This window comes from Moschus berezovskii, chromosome 13 (assembly GCF_049115385.1).
Source record: "Moschus berezovskii isolate FMDL1 chromosome 13, NW_MosBer_1.0, whole genome shotgun sequence".
NCBI classification, from domain to species: Eukaryota; Metazoa; Chordata; class Mammalia; order Artiodactyla; family Moschidae; genus Moschus; species Moschus berezovskii.
In genome coordinates, this window is record NC_142472.1 from 31,225,518 (window position 1) to 31,248,275 (window position 22,758).

Here is a 22,758-nt window from a genome sequence, read left to right on the forward strand (position 1 = left end):
GCTGTTTGGCCCCTACTCCCATGGAATCTCAGCATCTGCACTAAAATTAGGGAGCATATTCCAATGACAATATCAGACATGCACATCCCCAGAGAATACCGTCTATGGTGTTTTCAGAGATTCCTGTGCTCATCTCACTAATTTACATCTAATAGTTGAATGAACCTAATGCCTCTGGCCTTCTTAGGACCATTGAACATAAACCACTCCAACATTCATGTCTCTCTAGGAGTTTGGATTCCTCCTCCAACATTAACGCAAAATCATTTGTCATCTCAACTTTACTTAGCAGGTACCAGCACTAAGTCCACTTCCTAAAAAGAAAAAATTTCCAAAGGAAAATCCTGCACCAGTGAAATTATCAACTAGTGTGAGTGAGGGTGGAATATCAAATATATATGATACTTAAGTATCGACCGTTACCTTCATGAACCCATGCTTAGAAAATTATTGGAAAGTGATGGACAGGGAGGCCTGGCGTGCTGTGATTCATGGGGTCACAAAGAGTCGGACACGACTGAGAGACTGCACTGAACTGATGCTCCACTAAAATAAATTAACAAGAGATGGTACAGAAAACAGAAGATCAACACAGGAAAGGAGAGGAAGTATTTAGGACGATGGTGGAAGTGGCGATCAGAGGAAAATGCATGGTTGTGAACCAGGTTCAGAGGGCAACTTGCCCAGATTTAAGCAGGTCAGAAAGCTCCAAGAGAGCGATTTCTTTAAAAACATGAGCATATCAATTGAGAGAGTAGCACTGACATAAATCCACCACCATGTATAAGATTGACAGATACTGGAAGCTGCTGTATAGCACAGAAGCTCAGCTCAGTGCTCTGTGACGACCTAGAGGATTGGGATGGTGAGGTGAAAGGGAAGCTCAAGAAGGGGGTGACATATATATACATACAGCTGATTCACGCTGTTGTACAGCAGTAACTAACAAAACACTGTAAAGCAATTATATTCCAATTAAAAAAAATTTTTAAACTAAACAAAATTTTAAAAGATAAAAATATGAACATATCACTCAGTCATTTTATGGATATTAAGCTTGAATTGTAATAAGTCTATGTGAAGATAAATCCAAATTGTTAAGATACTCATCAACTCTCTTGAAAGGAAAAACAATCACAGGGAATCTTAAGTTTCATCACCTGTCATTAGTGTTTACATAGCTGTAATAATGTAAATCCTCAATACCAATATAACAAAAACTATGATATAATTATGACAACAGAAAGGCATTATAGGAAGAGAGTATTAAGGCAAGCTTCATTCTTACCTTCCATACCAATGGTTAATACCTGAAACTCAGTCCAGTTCAGTTCAGTCCCTCAGTCGTGTCCAACTTTTTGCAAGCCCATGGACTGTAGCACACCAGGCCTACCTGTCCATCACTAACTCCCAAAGTTTACTCAAACATCAAGTCAGTGATGCCATCCAACCATCTCATCCTCTGCCATCCCCTTTTCCTCTCGCCCTCAATCTTTCCTAGCATCAGGGTCTTTTCAAATGAGTCAGCTCTTCATATCAGGTGGCCAAACTATTGGGAGTTTCAGCTCCAGCATCAGTCCTTCCAATGAACACCCAGGACTTATCTCCTTTAGGATAGACTGGCAGTCCAAGGGACTCTCAAGAGTCTTCTCCAGCACCACAGTTCAAAAGCATCAATTCATTGGTGCTCAGCTTTCTTTAGAGTCCAACTCTCACATCCATACATGACTATTGGAAAAATCAGAGCCTTGACTAGATGGACATTTGTTGTCAAAGTAATGTCTCTGCTTTTTAATATGCTGTCTAGGTTGGTCATAACTTTTCTTCCAAGGAGTAAGCGTTTTTTCATTTCATGGCTGCAATCAGCATCTGCAGTGATTTTGGAGCCCCCCAAAAATAGTCAGACATCTATTTGCCATGAAGTGATGGGACCAGATGCCATGATCTTAGTTTTCTGAATGTTGAGCTTTAAGCCAACTTTTTCACTCTCCCTCACTTTCATCATACCTGAAACTACAAGGTTAATAAATTACAAAATGGGAATTATAAGAAATCAGGAAATAAAGAAGAGTTGGAAGTGATTGTCTGCAATAGGAGAATAGGCAAGAGTGATAGCAGACAGGAGTATGTCACAAACAGATCTCATATAATAATTCATATATTTCAATCATGGACATGAACAAACTTGATACAAATGTATCCCTCTTTGCTTAAGGGAAAAATAATCACATTGAAGGGATAACAGAGATATCAAAAATGTATTGAATGCCTAGCAAATTTCATCTCATATTTAGAAAACTCTAAAACATCACTTCTGTTACAGATGAGAAAAGTGGAATCCAGAAAGAGTAAGTAGCTCACCCAATAGTTCTCATTTAGTCATTAGTGAATCCAGGAATGAACCACGGGACCATCTGGCACCAAGGTTTTTGTTTTATCTGTTATGAATGCACTGTCCTCAGTAAATATCTTTATGGGATGACTAAAGCGGACTTGAATGGACTTTGCATGTATTCAAGGAGAAGAAGTGTATCCCCAACTGGAATCCCAGTGGAATGTGTGCTGAGAAAGGTGAAGAATAATTGGCCTTGCTGTAATAAAGTCACAACTATAGAAAAGGGAGGACTGCTGTTGGTTAGCTTTAATACAGAGATGACATTCATTGCAGAGGAATTTTCTAATAAATATCAGGGTGTAGAAAAGAATAAAAACCAGTTCTGTCATTATGCTACTTCCTTTATTTATAAAATTAGACTCTTCTGGTTGTGACAAAGACATAACCATCTGGAAAATGCCTGTTTCATAAGAACAGATGTTTAAGAGACTCACAACAAGAAGAAAAGTAAATATGGAATAAGACCTCTTGCTAAAGCAAGTGATTAAAACAGGAGCAGCGATCTCTGCTTGCACAGCAGGAAGACTGTCTGCTTAACTTAGGGTACAGGTGTGGACAGAGGCCTCTTGTGCTAAAACAAGCCCATTTCCATGAAGTAGATTTATCTTAAAAATAAAAACCAGAGGACTTCCTGGGTGGTCCCGTGGTTAAGAATCTGCTGCCAATGCAGGGGACACAGATTCGATCCCTGGCCCCAGAAGATCCCATATATTGCAGGGCAACTAAGCCCACAGACTACAACTACTGAGCCTGCACCCTAGTTTCAGCCCACGAGCTGAAACTGCTGAAGCCCACATGCCTAGAGCCCGTGCCCTCCAACAAGAGAAGCCGCCACAATGAGAAGCCCTCGAACCGCAACTAGAGAAAGCCTGCACACAGCAATAAAGACAAAGCACAGCCAGAAATAAGTAAATAATTTTTAAAGAGCACAAATAAAAAATAAAGAAACACTGCTCTCTTCTCCTATGGATGTTCTAATCTAACAGTAACCTCAAATTGTTCAGAAAAGCAATTGATTGAATTTTGAACAAAACATCCTTGCTAAGTTTATCTTGAGATTTATGGAATAATAGAACTACTTGAATTATTTCCAATAAACACTTACAGTCTAAGAACTCTTTAAAAGGCTATGGAACTCTGTTCAATGTTATATGGCAGCCTGGATGGGAAGGAGTTTGGGGAAGAATAGATACATGTATATGTATAGCTGGTCCCTTCTCTGTTCACTTGAAACTATCACAACGTTGTTAGTTGACTATGCTGCTGCTGCTAAGTCACTTAAGTCGTGTCCGACTCTTTGCGACCCCGTGGACAGCAGCCTACCAGGCTCCTCCGTCCATGGGATTTTCCAGGCAAGAGTACTGGAGTGGGTTGCCATTGCCTTCTCCGAGTTGGCTATACCCCAATACAAAATAAAAAGTTTTTTGTTTTTTTTTAAAGGCTATTTCTCAAGTCTCTGACCTTCTTGGGGCTCTGTGACATCATCTTCACAAAGAGAAATGTTATATAATTGTGCGTTCAGACTATATTGTTTTGAATAATATTCTCTATGGAGATACATTATGAAAACAGTACTTACATTTGTTCATATAATTATCACATGAAGTATTCAGCAGTTAACACAGCAATGTCGAAGGAGATTACAGGCATGGGAAAAAGCTGCAGATGTCCTGCCAATTATTCTAAGCACTATTACAATAAAAATCTAATGACTTGGATAGTTACGTTAATAACACACAAGAATAAAACATCTGACCTTTAAAAGGAGTTAGTTTGAAGTTATATTACACTTTTGTGCAATGCTGTGATAATCAAACAAAGACTCTGTCTTGTATTCTCAGATCCTGACTTGGCATGCTAAATTAGAATGTATTATTCAAAGTTTTTTGCCTATGGCCAAGTTATAAAGAAGGCAATTATGATTCCAGGTATTTGAGCACTGGAGAGATTCTGCTATTTACACACCAGGCACATAGGTAAGCTGTTACCTAGGTTTGAAATGGAAGTCTCAACTAGAAAATAAAATATATGCTAGCTTAAAAACTATCACAATTCTGTATTAAGTATCATAGTTTAGCCTAAAATACCTAACATGACAGAAGCATATTTGAAAATTATCTTTTTCTAATAAAGGCTTCTTAGGTATGAATCTCTGCTCTACTGAAATCCTGTTGATTTCACAGTTTTTCAAATGTGCTGTAGAGAAATAGATGCTGAATGCTAGGACCAGTCAAAGCTTCAACACAAGTGGAAAATAAATGTGCTAAGAGACCTATGACATATCTAGACAGCATATTAAAAAGCAAAGACATCACTTTGCTGACAAACATCCGTATAGTCAAAGCTATGGTTTCTCCAGTAGTCATGTATGAATGTAAGAACTGGACCATAAAGAAGCCTGAGAACCAAAGAATTGATGTTTTCAAATAGTGGTGCTGGAGAAGACTCTTAGTCCCTTGAACTGCAAGGAGATCAAACCAGTACTACTCAGCCATTAAAAAGAATGCATTTGAATCAGTTCTAATGAGGTGGATGAAACTAGAGCCTATTATACAGAGTGAAGTAAGCCAGAAAGAAAGACACCAATACTGTATACTAACACATATATATGGAATTTAGAAAGATGCAAATGATAACCCTGTATACAAGACAGCAAAAGAGACACAGATGTATAGAACGGTCTTTGGGACTTGTGGGAGAAGGTGAGGGTGGGATGATTTGGGAGAATGGCATTGAAACATGTATATTATCATATGTGAAACAAATCGCCAATTCAGGGTCGATGCATGTTACAGGATGCTCAGGGCTGGTGTGCAGGGATGAACCAGAGGGAGGATAAGGGGAGGAGGGAGGTGGGAGGGGGATTCAGGAAGGGGAACTCATGTACACCCAGGGCGGATTCATGTCAATGTATGACAAAACCAACCAATATAATATTGTAAAGTAATTAGCCTCCAATAAAATAAATAAATAAATAAAAATAAAAAAATAAAATAAAGGAAACCAATCCTAAATATTCGTTGGAAGGACTGATGCTGAAGCTGAAGCTCCAATACTTTGACCACCTGATGTGATGAGCTGACTTAATGGAAAAGAGCCTGATGCTGTGAAAGAGTGAAGGCAAAAGGAGAAAAGGGTGGCAGAGGATGAGATGGTTAGACAGCATCACTGACTCAATGGACGTGAACTTGAGCAAACTCCAGGAGACAGTGGAGGACAAAGAAGCCTGGCGTGCTGCAGTCCATGGGGTCACCAAGAGTCATAACTTATCGACTGAACAACAAGAGTAAAATCGGGTCAAGAATTCACACCCTTCTTTTTGGTTATTCCAGGTATCAGTATAAATCAGACTGCGGGTGGAGTCTTGTGTTCACATCTCCAGACAGATAAAATCGTCTCTGACTCATACAGAGGTTCAGGGCTAAATTTTTAATTTTCCACACCCTTACATACACAGCTCTCACAGACTATGTTAGTCGGGCTCTTTGAGATGACAATGAATGGAGATATGGCAGATTTGCCCTGAGTGATGGGAGGGGAGTTTTGGTAATAAAATACCCAGAGGTAGGTAAACAAAGAAAATCATCTCTGCTGCAGTCAGTAGATCTCTGCCTCTCTGGGTCTCTTGGTGTTTCTAAGCTGTCTGATTAAAATATTTCAAAGTTCTTTGAAAGAAAGTATCCCATTTGGTCAGTTAGGCAGACATCAGTGAAGACAGAGTCCTTGACCCAAGCCACCTCCTAGGTCACTGAGTTTCCCAGGGGCCAACCTATATCTAGCTGCCAGGGGCAATCAATAAGAAAGAAATGATCGGGTCTCCCCTAGTGGTTCAGTAGTAAAGAATCCACCCGCCAACACAGGAGACATAGGTTCAATCCCTTGTCTGGGATGATCCCACATGCCAGCAAGCAACTAAACCTTTGCTCCACAACTACTGAGCCTGTGCTCCAGAGCCTGGGAGCCACAAATACTGAAGCTCGTGTGCCCAAGTGCCCATGCTCCATAATGAGAAGCCCATACACTGCAATTAGAGAGTGGCCCCCATTGCCGCAACCAGACAAAAGCCCATGCAGCAACAAAGACCCACCACAGCCAAACATAAATAAATAAAATTATTTTAAAAAGGAAAGACATAATCTTGTAGCTGTTTTCTGAAAAGAGGACTATGAATGCTCAGATACTCAGTGACATGGATTTAAAAACAACTTAAAGTCTCTCTGTTTCTACACTGTCTCAATTAAATCCTGAATTTTTACATCCAAGCCCACACAGCTAGTGGAGGTTAGTTTGATCTTCTAAAGCCTCAGTTTCCTTATCTGTAAAGCAAATATCCCATAGCAGGTTGTGCAGATTAAATAAGATGCAGATTAATCCATGTAAAGCACCTAGTAGGGAGATCTGATGGTATAATCAATTTTTAAAAAGCTATTTATTCATGCAAAACTATTGTGCATGCAAATATTCATTTGCATACCTCTAAAAATCCCAAAGTCACAACTAGTATCTGGGCAAGCACTATACTTGAGAACCTTGAAAGCTGATTTTGAATTATTTACTAAATTGAAAGTATTGACCTATTGGAGGGTAATTCTATTTTTCAGTTCTATATGAAATTTCTGTGTATTAGATTTGCTGAAAATAGGGGTATCTTGTAGTAAGCGAGTTCGTGGGTTTATAAACAAAAGTGTTTTTTAAAGTAAGATAAACATTGCTAAGATATATTCATCTTATTCTTGACGTATAAAGACACAACCACAAGTATCATTTATATATTTTTTTTCTCTGTGCTGGGTTTTCATTGACGCACATTGGCTTTCTCTAGTTTCACTGAGTAGGGGCTACTCTCTAGTTTCTTTCTCTAGCTGTGGTGCACTGGCTTCTCATTGTTCTAGCTTCTCTTGTTGAAGAGCTCTAGGACACACAGGCTAAGTAGTTGCAGCTCATGGGCTTAGTTGCCTGGCAGTATGTGGAATCTTCCAGGACCAGGGATCAAACCCATGTCCCCTGTGTTGGCAGGCAGCTTCTTTACCACTGGACCAGCAAAAATGTCCCATTATTGTTTAAGGGTGCTTTCCTTCAGGCTTCCCTGGTGGCTGAGTAGTAAAGAACCCCCCTGCCAATGTAGGAGATGCAGGTTTGATCCCTGGGGGGGAAAGATCTCCTGGAGAAGGGAATGTCTGCCCACTCCAGTATTCTTGCCAGGAAAATCCCATGGATAGAGGAGCTAGAGGGAATTGGCCATGACTTACTGCCTAAACAACAACAACTTTCCTTTGAGGGGGCAGAAATAAACAATAAGAGGCCTTTTACAGTGAGCCCAGGTGCCCATGATAAAGGCTGGTGAGTCTCTGCTCTCACACAGTTTGACAGGTCTATGCAACAAGATGGATAAACATGGGCCTTGGTATATGAGGTTGACCTGGGCATTAATTCCTGCCTATCAGCTATGTGACCTTAAAGGCAGTTATTCAGTCCCTCTAAGTTTCAATTGGAGAAGGCAATGGCAAGCCACTCCAGTACTCTTGCCTGGAAAATCCCATGGATGGAGGAGCCTGGTAGGCTGCAGTCCGTGGGGTCGCTAAGGGTCGGACACGACTGAGCGACTTCACTTTTCACTTTCACACATTGGAGAAGGAACTGGCAACCCACTCCAGTGTTCTTGCCTGGAGAATCCCAGGGACGGGGGAGCCTGGTGGGCTTCCGTCTATGGGGTCACACAGAGTTGGACACGACTGAAGTGACTTAGCAGCAGCAGCAAGTTTCAATTTCCTAAAACCAAATAAATGATACTCTCTGGGATGGAGCCCAGGCAATATATTTTTAATCTCCCCAATGATTCTGATGTGAAGTCAAATTTTGAAACCCTATCCTCTGAAACTAGTGATTCTCCAACCATAGCATACATTACAGTCAGACCTGCCCGCAGAGATCCTGATCCTGCAGCTGTGGGGTGGGGCATAGTTTGCATTTCTAACAAGTTCCAAGGGATGCCAAAGGTGCTGGTCTGGGGACATGCTTTGAGACTCATTCCTATAAATGCATCGGACCTAGAAATGCATCAAATTACTTCCTGTTCCCCTGGAGTAGTAACTATGAATCATATCTGAATGCCCAGCAACTTCCTGCTTCAAGTCATTCAAAATCTCTCCTCCCCTAATCATTCAATTTCATTCCCAATCCCCAAGAAGCCCTGGCACTATTGATGTTCTTTGTCTATGTCCATTAGGTACCATTCATAATTCTTTTAATCAAAACTCCAACATCCAGAATGTTCCATAATATTTTCTTATAATTCCATTATTATTCCCAGTCTCTGCATTACACCAAGGACAAAAAAAAACATGCTTTATTCATTTTCATATTCTGGGATTTATGCAAAATGCCTGGTACATTATAGCATGTTCAGTTCAGTTCAGTCGTTCAGTCGTGTTCGACTCTTTGCAACCCCATGAATCACAGCATACCAGGCCTCCCTGTCCATCACCAAATGCCGGAGTTCACTCAAATAGCATGTTAGTCACTGTCCAACTCTATATGACCTTATGGACTGTAGCCTGCCAGGCTTCTCTGTCCATGGAATTCTCCAGGAAAGAATACTGGAGTGGGTTGCCATTCCCTCTTCCCAACCCTGGGATTGAACTCAAGTCTCCTACATTGCAGGCAGATTTGTAACCCTCTAAACTGACCTGCCTCTTGAGAAACCTGTATGCAGGTCAGGAAACAACAGTTAGAACTGGACATGGAACAACAGACTGGTTCCAAATAGGAAAAGGAGTACATCAAGGTTGTATATTGTATCCCTGCTTATTTAATTTATATGAAGAGTACATCATGAGGAACGCTGGGCTGGAGGAAGCACAAGCTGGAATCAAGATTGCTGGGAGAAATATCAATAACCTCAGATATGCAGATGACACCACCCTTATGGCATAAAGTGAAGAGGAACTCGAAGGCCTCTTGATGAAAGTGAAAGAGGAGAGTGAAAAGGGTGGCTTGAAGCTCAACATTCAGAAAACGAAGATCATGGCATTTGGTCCCATCACTTCATGGGAAATAGATGGGGAAACAGTGGAAACAGTGTCAGACTTTATTTTTTTGGGCTCAAAAATCACTGCAGATGCTGATTGCAGCCATGAAATTAAAAGACGCTTACTCCTTGGAAGGAAAGTTATGACCAACCTTGATAGTATATTAAAAAGCAGAGACATTACTTTGCCAACCAAGGTCCATCTAGTCAAAGCTATGGTTTTTCCCGTGGTCATGTATGGATGTGAGATTTGGACTGTGAAGAAAGCTGATTGCCGAAGAATCGATGCTTTTGAACTGTGGTGCTGGAGAAGACTCTTGAGAGTCCCTTGGACTGCAAGGAGATCCAACCAGTCCATTCTAAAGGAGATCAATCCTGGGTGTTCATTGGAAGGACTGATGCTAAAGCTGAAACTCCAATACTTTGGTCACCTCATGCGACGAGTTGACTCACTGGAAAAGAGTCTGATGCTGGGAGGGATTGGAGGTGGGAGGAGACGGGGACAACAGAGAATGAGATGGCTGGATGGCATCACCAACTCGACGGACATGAGTTTGAGTGAACTCTGGGAGTTGGTGATGGACAGGGAGGCCTGGCGTGCTGTGATTCGTGAGGTCGCAAAGAGTCGGACACGACTGAACAACTGAACTGAACTGAAACTACAGGTACATGATGGGAACATAATAAGTGCTTTCTTGAATGGAAATAGCCCACAAGCCAAAAATACATTTCTAACACCTAAGTGTTGGGCCTATTTCTCTGAAAAGATCAGTTGGATCAATGATGATGCAAACCTCATCACCACTTATCAGGACCTTTCCGTTCTTTTAAGAAATGTAAACAGCATTTTGCTGGTAAGAAAAACGTGTTTTTATAGCCTTATTTTTAACAACTTTTCACACCTCTCTTCTTCTGTCTGACCATGCTGCTCTCCCTCAGCCTTCACACACTAAACCTGATAACCACACACTCTGAACACTTAAGGCACTGTGACAAAAATACACTGAAATTTCCAAATGCAGGTTTCTCACTTTTTAAACAATAACAAAGTAGAAACACATCAAAGTGAGAGTTGGCTCTGTTTATCTGTGCAATCCTGGTACGTCAACAGGATGAAAAACACTACAGGAACATGTGAATGAAGCCCCAGTGGGTTCCACTGATGTAAATTGGCCCAACGTCTCAGAAGCTGGTCTGCTTCATAAGGTGGAGGCCAAGACAGTGCCTGTTATCCTTTAACCTCAGGGTCTGTTTATAATTTTTTATCCATTAAACAGCTAACTCTTTACCAGGAGGCTAAAAGCTGGCTATCTTTGCTGTGAGTCGGCATCCTAAATCCTGTAGCTGCTTGTTCCGTGCTTTATCAGACATTGTAAGTAAGCTCAGGAACAAAAGCACTCAAAAAAACAAAATAAAATAGAAAGCAGATTGTGATATTATGTGTGTCAAAGCCTAGTGAAGTTTCTGGAAAATGGTCTTTGCTAGAACAAGACTTTGATCATTGGTTCCGAAAGGGCTATCGAGGGAAGATTTTTGTTGTGTTGTGTTGTGTGTGTATGTGTTTTAATGATGATGGTGGTTCAGAAGAAGGCTTAAAAAAAAAACGGAATTGGTTGTTGGAAAATCCTGGTATCTTTTACCCCACAGTACTAGAAACTCAGAAAATGTCAGAAAAGAGAAAGTGCCTGGAATGAAATGCTAGGAAAACAAATCAACAAGCAAACCTGTTTGCAGAGTGATCTGGTATTAAAAAAAAAAAAAAAAGATTAAAGAAAACTCTTGTTTCCTTTTAAAATTAAGGAGAGAAAATGAGTTTGTCTAATTGATGAAATTATTTGAAATCCCACCTATTAAAATTTCTTAAAGAGGTGTGTGTGTGTGTGCGTGTGTGTGTGTGTGTTAGTCTTTCAGTTGTGTCTGACTCTTTGAGAACCCAGGGACTGTAGCTTGCTAGGCCCCTCTGTCCATGGAATTCTCCAGGCAGGAATACTGGAGTGGGTTACCATTCCCCTCTCCTGGGCATCTTCCCAACCCAGTGATCGAATCTGGGTCTCCCACATTGCTGGCAGATTCTTTACCATCTGAGCCCCCAGGGAAGCCTGAAGAGTTAAACATTTATAATATTTTAGATGTTATCATCTTCTTAACAAATCATATCTCTGAATCTCTAGACATGTTCCCCTAATCCTAATGTGACTTCAGTCACTTGACAAATATTTTCTGTATGCCTACTGTGTTTAAAACTGTAGTGATTAAAGAAACACACACAGACAGATGCATACACACACACCAACACATACAATGGATTCATTCTCTGTCTTCACATAGTTTTAAGGCTCCAGAAGGCCTGATTTTTCTTCAGTGTGTTTAAAGATTAGACCATCTTCATCATGAAACATTTAGAATGAAGTTTAAACTAGACAACACAGGCTAAGCAAGTCTCTAAATTATGGTCTCTGGATACTAAAAGAATAGCAGAGATGCAAAAAGGCAGTTCCTGTGTGGTGACAAGATACTGTTTCACAAAGGAGCTTCCAGGATTCATCATTCTCTCTACCTTTGAAAGGAAAGTTCCTAGCATCAGTGGAGCCAGTAGGGGTGAAAAGTTAAATTATTACTTTAGAGTCATAAGGAAATACTTTTATAGGGAGTATACCCATGTATGTTTATTTTCATAAAGTGGCTCAAGATAAGACATAGGAGAGTTAATTGCCAAGCATTTTTTTCAGACTACAGTATCCATATTTCATTGTTTTGTAGAAAACAGGAACAATTTTCCACTCTCACATAAAAATATCACTATCCCTTAAGTACGAGTTTAATCATCACTACTTAAGAGTTTCATCATTGATTCAGAATCTGTATACCAAAAAAGAATGCTCCTATAAAAGCAGTTTTTCTGCTTATCAGAAATTATTTGCCATGTAGCTCTTTGTATAGTCGTGTTCTTCTCTTAAGCCATTTAATTCACTTTGCATTCACTTCTAAAAATGGGTGCTGCACTTTTGTGTTATATCTTCAAAGAATACATGGCAAACCTTATTTACAGTGCTATACCTTGGGTCCAGAAAAAAACATAGTATATTGTAACCTAGCACACTGTATGTTGAAATATATTGCATTATACCCAGCAAGGAGTCAACAGTGGTTTTATCAAAACAGAACAAAAAATTTCCCCTTTTTATTTCAGGATATTTCAAAAATATGCCCCTGATCTTGAACATAGGGCTTGATTAATGCATGATTTCCTCTTTAAAATTAGAAACAGGAATCAGGAATGAAGCTTAATAATTTTCATTTGCTCTTCTTTTCCAAGCATTCTAATGAAGGCCTGGTTCCCAGACCTGGTGAGGCAGCTCCTACATCTGACTGCAGTTTGCATTTATCCCTGCAAGGCAGGAACTCAAGTTTGTTGTTTTTTTTTTTTTTTTTTTGAGTGAATGTGAACAATCTGGGAAGAAAGAATAAGATGGGCTATGCTGTGAAAAGGGGTTGATTTGGTTTTACTTTTGTAATTAGTGTTTGCCATGTTCATTGCAAAAACACAATTTAATAATGAATGTCAAAAACATCATTCTAAGTAAAACACCATTAGTCTATCACTCAGAATCCTCTGTTATAGACAGCCTAGTGTCAATGGTTTACCCTTTTAATTCCTCGAGAGAGCTAAATGGTATAAGAGTAGTAAGTACTTAGTTTTATTTTTTTTATATTCAGTTCAGTTCAGTTCAGTCGCTCAGTCGTGTCCGACTCTTTGCGACCCCATGAATTGCAGCACGCCAGGCCTCCCTGTCCATCACCAACTCCCGGAGTTCATGCAAACTCATGTCCATCGAGTCGGTGATGCCATCCTGCCATCTCATTCTCTGTCATCCCCTTCTCCTCCTGCCCCCAACCCTTCCCAGCATCAGAGTCTTTTCCAGTGAGTCAACTCGTCGCATGAGGTGGCCAAAGTATTGCAGTTTCAGCTTTAGCATCAGTCCTTCCAATGAACACCCAAGACTGATCTCCTTTAGAATGGACTGGTTGGATCTCCTTGCAGTCCAAGGGACTCTCAAGAGTCTTCTCCAACACCACAGTTCAAAAGCATCAATTCCAATGTACTTAATCTCTTGGATTCACTATAGTCATAAAGAATTTGAAGTATATTTTTGATGGCTTTCATGGAGGAAAAGCATGAAGAAAAAATAGTACTTGTCAAACATGAGTTTTCTCAAAATTATTTTTCTGTTTGAAGACAATGCCCCTGAATTATTTCAGGGTAATATTTTTTCAAATATGGAAAAGCTGCACTGTAATATGGTCGGTGCTCATTAAATGTTTCTGACATTTTCAGAAAGTAGATATTTAAGCTGTCCTTTGTAACAAACAGTGAAAGTCAAAACCTATTTTAGTCAAATCAGATAATCATATAGGGGCAAAGTCAATATTTTAGATTCCCTCCCCACCTTCATTTTTCTAAATATGTTTTTTAGCTCCCATGGCAGTGCCTGGTGGCAAGGGATATCATGTGTTTAATTGAGTGAGGTGGAAATCTTTGAAACAGCTAGACTTAGCTGACACATCCTTTCTTCACAGTCCACCACTGAACTTGTGCGCTCAGCATTCTACCTGCCTACCTCCTAACTCAAAGAAGACCTACTTACCTCATCCTTCAAGGGCTTCCCTGGTAGCTCAGGCTGAAAGAATCAGCCTGTAAAGAATCAATGCAGGAGATTGGGTTCAATCCCCCTGGGTCAGGAAGATCCTCTGGAGAAGAAAATGGCAACCCACTCCAATATTCTTGCCTGGAGAATCCCATAGACGGAAGAGCCTGGCGGACTACAGTCCATGGGGTCGCAAGACTCAGACATGACTTAGCGACTAAACCACCACAGCGTAATGAACTCATCCCAACCAGTCACTTAAATAAGCTAATTTAGAATGAATCACAGGGCTTCCTTGGTGGCTTAGTAGTGAAAAGTCCACCTGCCAAAGCAGGAGACCCAGAGAGTTTCCATCCCTAATCCGGGAAGATTCCACATGCCCCAGAGCAACTAAGCCTGTGAGACACAGCTATTAAGCCAATGCTCTAGAGCCCGGGAGCTACTTAAGTGTATGCTCCCTAGAGACCATGCTCTGCAACAAGTGAAGCCACTGCAATGAGAAGTCCCAGCCCTGCAGCTAGAGAGAAACCTCCACTCACCGGAACTAGAGAAAAACGCACACAGCAGTGAAGACCCAGCACAGCCAAAAATAAATAAATAAATAAACTAAAAAGAAGAATGAATCACAGAGCCCCATACTTGCCATCCTCATTGCCAAAAGCTCATATCAGACCCAATCCCTTTGCTTCAGGGTTGGGTGACATTTTCTGAACTGCTTCCACCCTCCCTCTGCACTCTGCAGAGTGCAATCCCATTGCTCTTCCCTGAACATCATTTAATCACCTTCTTCTCCAGTTTAAAAATCTTACCCAGGGACTTCCCTAGTGGTCCAGTGGCTGAGACTCTGCACTCCCAATGGATGGAGGCCTAGGTTCGATCCCTGGTCAGGGAACTAAGTCCGACATGCCACAACAAGAGTTCGCATACTAAAGATACCACATGCTGCAATCTAAGACCCAGCACAGCCAAATAAATAAATAAATATTTTAAAAATTTAAAAACATGAAAATAAAAACCTCACCCATATCCAGATTAATGACCAAGGGCTTATAATTACTACAAGCCTTGCTGCTTCCGATACTTCCTTCCAAAATGTCCTTCACCATCATTGTTTGCTTCTCCAAAGCCTATGGACACTTTGAACCTGGGGAACCTTGTTAAAATGTCAATTCCAATTCAGTAGGTGTAAAGTGGACCCTGATATTCTGCTGTGATGTCATTGCTTGTGGTATAGAAAGCACTGTGAAAATCAAAGCCATAGACAACTGTTCCCTTTTGTCGGAGAAACACTGATCTCTGGCAAGGGCCAGAGAAGAGAACTATATGTAATTATACTCTATCTGATTGGATCAAATAGAAGCAAATTCTTTACAAAGGTTATATGGGGGACTTCCCTGGTGGTCTAGTGCCTAAGAATCCACTTGCCAATTCAGGGAACACGGGTTCAGACCCTGGCCCAGGAAGATTCCATAGGCTGTGGGGCAGCTAGACCCATGTGCCACAGTGACTGAGCCCAGTTTCCCTAGAGCCCATGCTCCACAACAAAAAAGTCACTGCACTGTGAAGCCCACACACCACAATGAAGGGTAGCCCCTGCTTGCCACAACTAGAGAAAGTTGGCATGTAGCAATGAAGACCCAAGGCAGCCATAAATAAATAGATAGATAAATAATTTTTTAAGTTGCATGCTACTGCACAGTTGATTGATAACTGTGTACTCATGTGCCAGAGATTTGTCTATAGCCTTTGTAAATGAATAAACCCCAAAATAACAATGGAAACTTCGGAAACAATTGTCCAAAGTGTTTATATAACACTCACATACTAGCACAAATAACATGACAGAACTTGGTCTGAACACTGCACTTCTGTCCTCCAGGCTTGTGCATCACACATTTATTTGCTTTTGCTCCGTCACTGCCCTACTGCCAGTGATCCATGAGCTGGACTTTCTCATCGGTTCCACTACCTGGAGTCCAGCGCCCTGTAGCCAAGGTACTTCTTGCCTGTCTTTCATCTCTACACCACTGGAAGAGCTAAAATAATGTACTTCAAAAAATCCCAATGGATGGGTATTATAAAGTGTATGTACTTTCATTTAACACGCTTTTTTTTAAAGAAGGCCATGATTTCTACTTGTTCCCTGTGTAAAGTATTGACAGAGATCCCTGATACAAGAGAACAATCTTCAGAGTTGGCACAGGAACTACTCTTAATTACACTGGCTAGGAAAGAGATGGAAAATAAAACCAGTCACATTTTCACACTGTTTCAAACATAGCATTATTAAATATGTAGCTTTGCTATTTTTATTGAGTTCATAATCATGATGAAAGCTTGAATCCTCTGAACTCTGGGAGACCAAAGAAAGCATTTATCTTGGGGAAAATGGAGTCAGCCTTTCTGTTGCTGTTGTTGGTTAGTCCCTAAGTTGTATCCAACTCTTTGCAAACCCATGATTGTAGCCTGCCAGACTTCTCTGTCCATGGGATTTCCCAGGCAAGAATACTGGAGCAGATTGCCATTTCCTTCTCCAGGAGATCTTCCTGACCCAGGGACTGAACCAGTGTCTTCTGCTTTGGCAGGCAGATTCTTTACCACTGAGGCACCTGGGAAGACCCAGCCTTTCTCTAGACCTTCCACAAATACAGTTCAGTTTTGACAAAATGGTAAATTATATAAATTTTATTAAATTTGGTTTAAAAAAAAAGTGTTTTCAAAGAAAGAATACTAAAGTTTTCCATGTGTATATGGCTTGGTCCAGAAGTGGACGTGTTACTCACTCAAGCTAATCAAAGACCTTACTTGTGATTGAAGTACAAATGAGAAGAGAAGTTCTCTTTCTACCAGGTTTGCTAATCTGGGAGAATATGAGTCTTAGCTTTATAGTAACCCAGTGGTTCCTGCCACTTGGGAAGATCATATGAACTCATACAAATGTGTGTGTGCATGTGTATGCGTACGTTTATATGAAGGAGGGAAGGGGGAAAGATAGGGGAAGGAGAAGAATAGAGTTGGTGGGGAGAAAAGTTGAGAGGAAAAGAGACATTTGCCAGTACTGAGCTTCTGTCCCAACCAGTAAGGCCCTAATCCCTGAAACTTTTCTTTCAATCATGTGAACTACCTTCAATACACTATTCCAACTTGAAAGACCATGAACTCCCTTATTTTTGTTAATCTAGTTTGAATCAAAGAAACATTAATACCCCATATCCATATAGGATATGTTCGATCCACTGGATTTTTTTTTTTTTTAGTTCTTCATTTGCTTGTTATTGAATTACTGTTTTCTCACCTGCTCCATTCTGTCTAGGAATGTAACACGTATGTTTCTGTAGCCCTTCTCTCAATCTTGTCCCATTGGATAACAAGTATTATCCAGTTTGATGGGTACATTATTTTCCAGTTGAGCAAAATACAACTAAAATATCTTCAAAGCATATATAGAGAAATCATATTATTTTCTGATTCTCTCTTTTACATTTGATCCAAAAGCCAAGAGAAGAAAAGATAGCTTCCTTTTCCTCTCGCAGATACTCCAAGTGCCAAGAACATTTTGCCTGGATGGGCCCCACAACAGTCAATACACATATGTGCCAAAAAAACCACACAAGGGTAAAGTCCTACCCAAAGATATAGAGATCCCACCAAATTTATCCTGAAGACAGACAGAAAAATGCTTGTCAATGTCTCTGCTTCTTCCTGCTGAAAGTCGTAAAGTCACAGTAAATGAGGATTCCCCAAATTGCTACTCCTGGAGAGTCTGCAAAATTTAAGACTGCTTCCTTTTTTGAAGAAGGTGATTTCATATAGACTCCGGGAGCAAAATCAGATTCCCTAAATAAATAGGAGAGAAGCAGTAGGAAGGGGCAGGATCCTACACTCAAGAAATTGCCTCCATCATTTAACTATATATTTTTCATTTATATATAAGTACCGAAGTCCTTGTCAGAGAAGAACCACTACTGTAATGAGAGCAATTTCTAAAAAGAAAAGCATGAGTTGACCCTGAAATGTGTCTCCACAATATGAATCTTCCTATTGTGTCCTTCCCTGAGAAACCCAAGTTGTTACATTTAAAATATCATCTTCCCATGGCACCGCTCTTCCCAAAAACTTCACACAGTTGAGCCATTCTCAACAGGTGGAGTCATGTCCTTTCTTAATTCCGCAGAGAGAGAGTAAATTCAATGAATCAGTCATAGAGCAGAAAGGGAAAGTTGAGGAAGTGAGATTTTTCTGGGACAGATGTCGTGCTGTCTCTAGTCAATAGCAGAGTTCACCATCAGTGCAGCCTCATTCTCCAAACGTGCCGGGCTCTCTCCCTGCTTCTTTACACCTTTCCTCACTGTGCTACTCGGTCACTTTCTCATGAAGACCACACTCCTGCCTTCTGGAGTTCTCCTCCCTTTACTATGGTAAGAGGAACTTTCCACAATCTCTTGGATTTCTTCTGCTCAAATGAAGACAGTAGAAGACTATTCTAATGTCTCCCTAAACACTGTCCATCATGCTACAGATTCATACGTGAGAGTCAGATGTAGAAAATAATGTAACAAAACCAACTTGACCCTTTTCTGTGTGTACCCTTTACCTCTGCCACTTAGCAGCTGTGTGGTCTTTACCCTTTTATGCCTCAGTTTTCTCACTTGTAAAATGGAGAAAGCAGTGATAACTCCAGCATGGAATTAAGGTCACATTTAGATAAACTCATGCACATAGAGTTTCAAGATTACTGTCATGTCCAAAAGACATATAAGTGTATCCTCATTATCATTTCTTACACTTTCCCCTTGCTTGGCATTGTCCATTGGCTCCTTTTACATTCAAACTTATACCAACGGAAATTAAGATCCATTGCTTGTCACTTCAGTGGTCTATAATTTACTGCTTAATGGTCTAACGCCATGTTAAGAATTTGTTTGTTATAAGAATAAATAAAGTTCACATATTTAAGAACTTTGTCTTTTCACAGATTTCAGTCCAGGATCTAGAAGCAAACCTGTAGGAGTTATTTTCTTTTCAGTTGGTATGATTAATGTCTTATCAAAGTTAGCTCAATTTTTCTGATTAACATGGAAAGAAGGAAAGAAAAGGGAGGGAGAGGGGTTTTTTAAAACAGGAGGAGACAAGAAAGAAAGAACGAGGAAAGGAAGAATGGAGAAAGGGATGGAGGAAGGAAAACTACTCGGGAAAATCATGAAACTACATCAAAATTCACCGTAAAACAATCTCATTTTACATCCTATTAAACTCCATAGGGAGTGACATTTGCTATAGTCAGAAAAACAGATGGTGGAAGGAGAGAGGAAAATAAAATGCTTTGAAAACTGAGAATGAAAATGCCATTGCTACCATTTTGGGTCCCTCTGACGTGTTCCCATATCACGTTATAGCCTCCAAGACAGTCAGTCTCTTTATTATGAGCGTGCCTTCCAACCTAAAATAGTTCCACGGGGCTGCTAAAGTAAGAAGCGAGCGGCGTCTGGATGTGTGGCTGTGTGAGGTTGCATGTGAGCCTGTGAGTGGGGCCGGGCCGGGGAACAGTGGGGGTCATTCAAACCCATGAGACAGGCGGCCCTGAGTGGGACACGTTGCCAGCAGCACGGTGATTCATCTTCCTCTCAGGCCCCAGGACATCAAGTCCTCTGTTTTGCTCTTAGTTCACATTTGTCCTCTTTAAACCAATGAGTCATAAGCTGGAAATATGTATGAAATAAGCAAGAAGAATATGTCACTGAGTTATTTCTGGTTGTTCAATATACACATCCTAGGACGTCGTGCATTTGAAAGGCAAATTTTTAAACCAGAGAGGTTTATACAAAGCAGATAGAATTGACGCTATGAGAAAAAAAAAAAGAGAGAGAGAGAGAAATCAGGTGCAGGAAGAAATGGAGCCTGGTAAAATGATTAGATTTAGGTGGAGAGAATGAAATATTCCTTCATGCTCTCAAAAGGATAATTTTCTTCAGAGGAAATTGCATAAATTCTTGGTCACTCGAATTAGCAGAGAACTCTTCTTGCCAAAGTTTAGTGCTGGGAAACAAATGACATTTGGACAGTTGCAAAGCCATCCCTTCCCTTGTGGCAAATATGAGCTTCATATCTTATACAAACTGAATTCTTCTATTAACACCTTCCCAGCCAAAACAAATTACCAGAGAAATCAGAGGGTTAAATGACGGAGGAGTTTTATCAGGAGAAAATACAAAGCTGAAATCAGCCTAAGAATGGCCAACAGGGCTGTTTTCATGTATCCATCTATTCAGAGGTTACCTGTTGAGCACCTGTCACGTGCCAGCTTGTAAGTATCCAATGCACTGAGGATATAGCACGTTTCCTCTTAGGCCTTGGGTTTTATGGGTCAAGACAAGTATTTAGCAAATAATAGAAATAATATGTGTGACCGTAACTAGTATGAAGAATAGTCGAGGTAAGGGCCTTGTTTGTCTGGGTTTGGGAGCAAATGTGTGATGTGGATGTGAAGATTTGAAACTTTGCTGACACCCAAGGAGGTGAAAGATGAGAAGGCAAGAACAAGCAAAGGGAATATCACCGCAAGGCTATGAGGCTGGAAGGAGAGTGAGATTTTTGAGAAACAGAGAGAAGAGTGTCATTGGAGCACAGAGATGAGACTGGAAAGGCCAGAGGTCACAAGGATGAAACCTTCTAAACCATACTGAGAACTGTAGACTTTCTCCAAAGAATAATTGTAAGTCACTGGAAGCAGGGAGTATCATAAGACGTGCATTTTTAAAGATAACCATCTTTTATGGAAAGAATTTAGTGGGGGAAAAGGGAGAGAAAATGAAAAATGTTCAGGAGCTATTGAAGTACTCCAACATCTTGATCCAAGATGATGGCCATAGAGAAAGGAAACAGACAAAAGGTTGTGATGAATTGAGAAAGTCTTGTTAAGAAGACAGTGATTGTTTTCACGCCCGTGGAGGATGGAGTTGGATGGGAAAGAAAATAGAGCGGGAGTGGAGGATGGTGTCTGTGAGTCCTCCTCTGTAAATTATAAAAAAGACTTATTCTCTCTGTCACATATATTCTTGTAACTGAGACACTTCATTTTTCCTATTCTTTTTGTACCTTTTCCTCCACTGTTTTATGTAGAGTGATTCATGTCACAATGCAACCGGTAGTTGAAAGAATCTCTGCTCAGGGTCCTGGCAGAACAAAGGGACCCGGGGAGTGTGGTCCGAGCTGTATGTAATAACTGCTAGGACTCAGAAGACAGTGAGTGCATCCTCCATTTTATAGGGAATAATTTTATAATGTTCAGTTCGGTTCAGTTCAGTCGCTCCCTCGTGACCGACTCTGCGACCCCATGAATCACAGCACTCCAGGCCTCCCTGTCCATCACCAAACATTCAGAAAACAAAGATCATGGCATCTGGTCCAATCACTTCATGGGAAATAGATGAGGAAACAGTGGAAACAGTGTCAGACTTTGTTTTTGGGGGGCTCCAAAATCACTGTGGAGGCTGATTGCAGCCATGAAATTAAAAGATGCTTACTCCTTGGAAGGAAAGTTATGACCAACCTAGATAGCATATTAAAAAGCAGAGACATTACTTTGCCAACCAAGGTCTGTCTAGTCAAGGCTATGGTTTTTCCAGTGGTCATGTATGGATGTGAGAGTGGACTGTAAAGAAAGCTGATCGCCGAAGAATTGATGCTTTTGAACTGTGTTGCTGGAGAAGACTCTTGAGAGTCCCTTGGACTGCAAGGAGATCCAACCAGTCCATTCTAAAGGAGATCGATCCTGGGTGTTCATTGGAAGGACTGATGCTGAAGCTGAAACTCCAATACTTTGGCCACCTCATGCGAAGAGTGGACTCACTGGAAAAGACTCTCATGCTGGGAAGGATTGGGGGCAGGAGGAGAAGGGGATGACAGAGAATGAGATGGCTGGATGGCATCACCGACTCGATGGACATGAGTTGGAGTTACATGGAAGCAATTTTCTCTTATAGAAAAGTCATGTGTGGAAGGAAGTATGTGTTTATTTTCAACAGCCAAAGTGGACCCATTTACAGACGTTCATCACTTTTTTGGCTGCCCAGCATTTCACCTTCTTCTGGACATTTAGGAAACCTCACAGCTTACAAATCTTGATGAGAGGCATGTCATACCATAGACACAAAAGATGCCAGATTCTCACCAGCCCAGATTTCCTTACAGCTGGGATACAGGCATCATACCTAGGCTGAGCTAATCAGATGTACCCACCCTGTATTATAAATCAGGAATTAGGAAAAGAAGGGACAGCTGAAAATGTGCTTTGATGCACATGGTGGTGACAACATTGCTCTCTGCTTCTCAGAGATGGCAGGACTAGAGGATCGAGGGTAGGCGGGACACACATCAAGGTACAGATCTCAGCAATAGTCATTGTATTTTCTCCAGACCACTTATATGATGTGCTTTAGTTTGTGGCTCTTTTGAAAGTTATTTATTTATTCATTTTTGGCTGCACTGGGACTTTGTCACTTTACACGGGTTTTCTCTAGCTACGGCGAATGGGGGCTACTCTTCTTTGCGGTGCGCTGGCTTCTCCTTCATTGCAGTGGCTTCTCTTGTTGTGGAGCATAGGCTCAGCAGTTGTGGCACAGGAGCTTATTTGCTCCACGGTATATGGGATTCTCCCAGACCGGGTGTCAAACCCATATCCTCTACATTGG